The sequence below is a fragment of the Hyaena hyaena genome, unplaced genomic scaffold (genome assembly GCF_003009895.1).
Source record: "Hyaena hyaena isolate Hyena2069 unplaced genomic scaffold, ASM300989v1 scaffold_97, whole genome shotgun sequence".
Lineage (NCBI taxonomy): Eukaryota > Metazoa > Chordata > Mammalia > Carnivora > Hyaenidae > Hyaena > Hyaena hyaena.
Genome location: NW_024080728.1, coordinates 1,957,000 through 1,961,675, shown reverse-complemented (window position 1 = coordinate 1,961,675; position 4,676 = coordinate 1,957,000). Strand labels below are relative to the sequence as shown.

General features: G+C 38.8%; 1 protein-coding gene and 1 long non-coding RNA gene across 6 annotated transcripts in view; one reads left to right on the top strand and one right to left on the bottom strand.

Annotated features, from left to right (window-relative positions):
• LOC120233721 overlaps positions 1–2,140 on the top strand; it is a 29,585-nt gene extending 27,445 nt beyond the window's left edge. The window contains exon 3 of the long non-coding RNA XR_005528895.1: positions 2,034–2,140. This is a non-coding gene — a long non-coding RNA (uncharacterized LOC120233721). The remainder of the gene's footprint in view (positions 1–2,033) is intronic.
• KAT6B (lysine acetyltransferase 6B) overlaps positions 1–4,676 on the bottom strand; it is a 195,231-nt gene that overhangs the window by 160,176 nt on the left and 30,379 nt on the right. The gene's annotated exons all lie outside the window — the stretch shown is intronic.

Genomic DNA, 4,676 nt, shown 5'->3' with positions numbered 1-4,676 from the left:
AAAAAAAAAATTTTTTTTTAAAAATAAAAAATAAAAAAATAAATAAGATAAATAAAAATAAATAAAACTTATTTTTAAGATGTTGTAACATGAGGGGCGCCTGGGTGGCTTAGTCGGTTAAGCGTCCGACTTTCGCTTAAGTCATGATCTCGCGGTTTGTGGGTTCAAGCCCCGCGTTGGGCTCTGTGCTGACTGCCGGTTTAGAGCCTGGAGCCTATTTCGGAGTCTGTGATTCCCTCTCTCTCTGACCCTCCCCTGCTCACGCTGTCTCTCTCTCTCTCTCCTAGAAATAAATAAAACATTAAAAAAAATTTAAAAAAAATAAAAACTAAAAAATAAAATGTTGTAACATGAAGACACAGGGAACACTACCAGTCACTTAAAGTCACACTGTGAGGCACGTGCCTGGTTCAGTCAGTTTAAGCAACCAACTCTTGATTTCAATTCAGGTCATGATCTCATGCTTTGTGAGATTCAGAAGGCTCTGGGTTGTGCTGTTGCTGTGGGGCTCCATGCTGCAGAGGCCTGCTTGGGATTCGATCTTTCTCCCTCCCCTGCTCGCACTCTCTCAAAATAAATAAACTTAAAAAAAAAATAAAATAAAGTCACACTGCAAAGAATCAAGAGTATGGGAAAAGGCTCACAATAGATTTTAGAAAGCAACACATAAAATTACATAGCTTATATATTATATAAGTTAATATATTCCTCTTTCTATTCAAATATAACAAATATATACATGCAGGGGAAAAAGGATTGAAAGAAAATACAAAATTTTTATCAGTAATTATCTCTGGAATGAAATTTGCAGTCGTGGTGTATCATCCCTTGAACTTTTCTATATTTTTCAAAGTCTATACAATGAGCATGTGTCCCTCTGAAAACATAGGATTTTTCTGATTTTTTAAATAACAGGAAGTAGGGAAACAACAGAGAAACATGGATTTTATCCATTCATGGCCTGTGTGACTAGAGCAAGTGTCCAATAGGAAAGGAGGTCTTCATTACAAGGTGATAAGGACATCAATTTACACTTTTCCCTCAAGAGCAGAAGGGCCACTGCCCTTCCACACCCTGGCCCTGCTCAGCTGCCCTTTCTAGCACGCCCCATGAAAAGCTCACTACCTCGCTATGAGGGCTAAGCAATTGGAGCAAACTATCCCTATTCAGTCTGGGTAGTTACTATCTCCATTTGTCCGCTGAGGAAACTGAGACATAGACAGGACTTGGTCAATGGAAAAGTCAGGATCTGAACTAAGCATTCTGGCTCCAGAGCCTCTTTCTTTAGAACCACCTCTAAGACCCCTTTCAGGAGGAACCAGGGCCGTGCCCAGTTAACACATCTAGTCTATTTCCTCAACCACCTGAGTAGACTCTGTTGCACATCTATAAAAGAAAGTTGGCCTTCAGCAAAGATTTCCAAACTTCTTCTGCACACTGACATTTACCCAGAGCTTTTCAAGAAGTTCTAACATCTGAGGGCACCTGGGTGGCTCAGTTGGTTAAGCTTCGGCTTAACCAGAACTTCGGCTCAGGTCATGATCTCGCAGTTCGTGGGTTTGAGCCCTGCATCGGGTTCTGTGCTGACAGCTCAGAGCCTGGAGCCTGTTTTGGATTCAGTGTCTCCCTCTCTCTCTGCCCCTCCCTTGCTTGCACTGTCTCTGTCTCAAAAATAAATAAACATTAAAAAAAATTTTTTTAAGATGCTGGCTTCATATCCAAGCAGCATATCTCAAAAAAAAAAAAAAAAAGTTCTAACATCCGGCTCCCACCCTCATCATTGATTTCTCTAGTCTGTGTCTTCATCTGTAAAGTTCCATTAATAACAGTACTTATTTCTCAGAGTTCATATAATGATATTTTGTATATAATAAATATCTAGAACTTTATCTGGTACATAGTAAGCACTAAGAGTTTAATATTAATATCTTCTTGCATGTTTTATTTAGAGCCTTCAAATCTAGTATGAGCTGTATATTATGCACACTTTACAAGGTACATGTTTTAACCATACTCTTTTGCTCTTTTTGTAGATCACAGACAAAATAGGGAAAAGAGTCAAAAACACAAAGAATGAAATTTCAGGAGAGTCAAGGCATTTCCTACAAGATACATGGTGATGTTCTACTATGCCAGATTAAAATATGATCTAAAAAGCATTGGTCTCGGTGATAGCTATTTATTTCATTTTGCTCTGAAATGTTTAGAAGCTAGAAAAATACATACAATTTGCACCTGATCAATGCTCTGCAAACTGCCTGCAGGATCGTGTTCATACTAGTAAGATTTATTGCTAACCAACATGCCAGGCTAAATTGAAATCAAGATATTACACAATTTTCCAATAAAGACGTAATTTTATAAGTTGGTATAAATGCTTGTGAGGATGTAATTGTTGGCATCTTGTTATATTTCAATAGCTGGTGGAAAATGAGATAAGTTGGAAGGTTTATAGAAGGTCAGAGCTCATCAGATGAGAAGATCATCTTTTTTTTTATCAGCTCTAGAAAGCACATTTATAGGCTGATAACTAAACAGTTATTCTTTAACAGTTGGAACAGTCAGTATTTCCAAAACATTCCAACTAAGTACAGCTACTGTGGAAGATTCTACTAAAACACTATGAAATGAAAGAAGAAGAATACTTGAGGTTCACTGCCTTTGTGAATCTTGATTTGTTATTTATCTTTTCTGAGTTTTTACTAAGAACTAAAAATATAATATATACCTGCCTCCATATTTTTCCATCTTTATTGAGATATAATTGATATAACATTGTAAGCATGATATTATTCTTTTTGAAATAAGTCAATTTCTTTTTCAGCCTATTTAGAGTTTTGTAATTGAGTATTCAAATTTAAATAATAGATATAAAATTCTTCAGTTGTTACTTAGTATTTAAAATGTCACAAAAGAGCCTATCCTATTAAGTTATCCTATACCTTTTCATGCACTCTGTGGGCATTTAAAGAAAGACCCTTCTCTCTACCACTTAAAATGCACTTCTCAGAGAACATTTGGATATCCAAACTCCTACTGTTAAAAACTCTAGAGCTATTAGTGCCAAATCCATCCTTCAATTCAACTTGTGAGTAACGAAACACTAAGTGGAAGCAGGAGGCAGTCCCTGTTCCTGCTCTCATGGAAATGATTTAGGATGTACCGTCAGACCTAGAGCTCAGGCCTCTTGACTCCCAGCCTTCAGCTAGCATTACCCCCATAAACTGTGATTCATTCTTTGCTAAGCAAACTTAGACTGTGTTATATTGTAGCCCCCAAACCTTCCAAGATTTGCAGCCTCCACTGTAAAAACTAATTCAGGTGAGGATACTGAAACCACTGTGTGGCAGACAGAAGAATGAATCCCCACCACCACCAGTGTCCACTTCCTAATGCTAAGAACCTGTGAATCTGTCACCTTATATGGCAAAGTGACCCTACAGGTATGATTAAGTTAAGGACTTTGAGATGGGGAGATTATCCTGGATTATCTAAGTGGCTCCAATCTAATCACACGAATCCTTTAAAAGCTGTCCAAGCTGTGGTCAGAGACAGATGTGACTACCGAAAAATGGTCTGAGAGATGCAATGCTGCTGGTTTTAAAGACGAGGGACGGGGCCAGAGCCAAGGAATTTAGGCGGCACTGAGAAGATGGAAAAGGTGGTAAAACACATTCTTCCCCTAGAGACTCCCCTGCCCACACTTTGATTTTAACCCAATGGGACCCAAGTTGGATTTCTGACCTATAGGATTGTAAGACAATAAATCTGCATTGTTTTAAGACACTAAGTTTCTGGGGGCGCCTGGGTGGCTTAGTCGGTTAAGCGTCCGACTTTCGCTTAGGTCATGATCTCGCGGTTCATGGGTTCGAGCCCCGCGTCGGGCTCTGTGCTGACTGCCAGCTCAGAGCCTGGAGCCTGTTTCAGTCTGTGACTCCCTCTCTCTGACCCTTCCCTGCTCAAGCTGTCTCTCTCTCTCCTGGAAATAAATAAAACATTTGAAAAAAAAAAAAAAAAAAGACACTAAGTTTCTGGTAATTTGTTGTAGCAGTAGTAGAAAACTAGTACACACAAATGAAAAGTTATTCACATGGTCTCAAAGTATCACTCTACAAATTACTTACTAACTACAAAAAAGAAAAGGTGCCATTATGAAGATAGGTCTAACAGATAAGCACCTTAACTAATGGATCAAATAAGCAACACCAGTAACGAGACAACCTAAAAGGATAGTCTCTCCTGACAGGACAAGAGGAAATACACATCACCCGCACAGCATTTTTGCCAAAAATGTTTACTTGATTCTGATCATGAGAACACAATCAGATAAACAATAACTGTAGGACATCCTATAAGACAATGGCCTACATTTGTCAAAAATGTCACTGATGTATTATTGTCAACTCTACTCAAATAAAAATAAATTTATTAAAATAATTGTAAAAAATAATTTAAAAATAAACAACAAAAAACCTCACTGATGTGAAAAGCAAAAAACGAGGGAACACTGGGGGTGCCTAGATGGCTCAGTCGGTTAAGCGGTCAAAGTCGGCTTAGGTCATGATCTCACAGTTCATGGGTTTGAGCCCCGCGTCGGGCTCTGTGCTGACAGCCAGCTCAGAGCCTGGAGCCTGCTTAAGATTCTGTGTCTCACTCTCTCTCTAACCCTCCCCTGC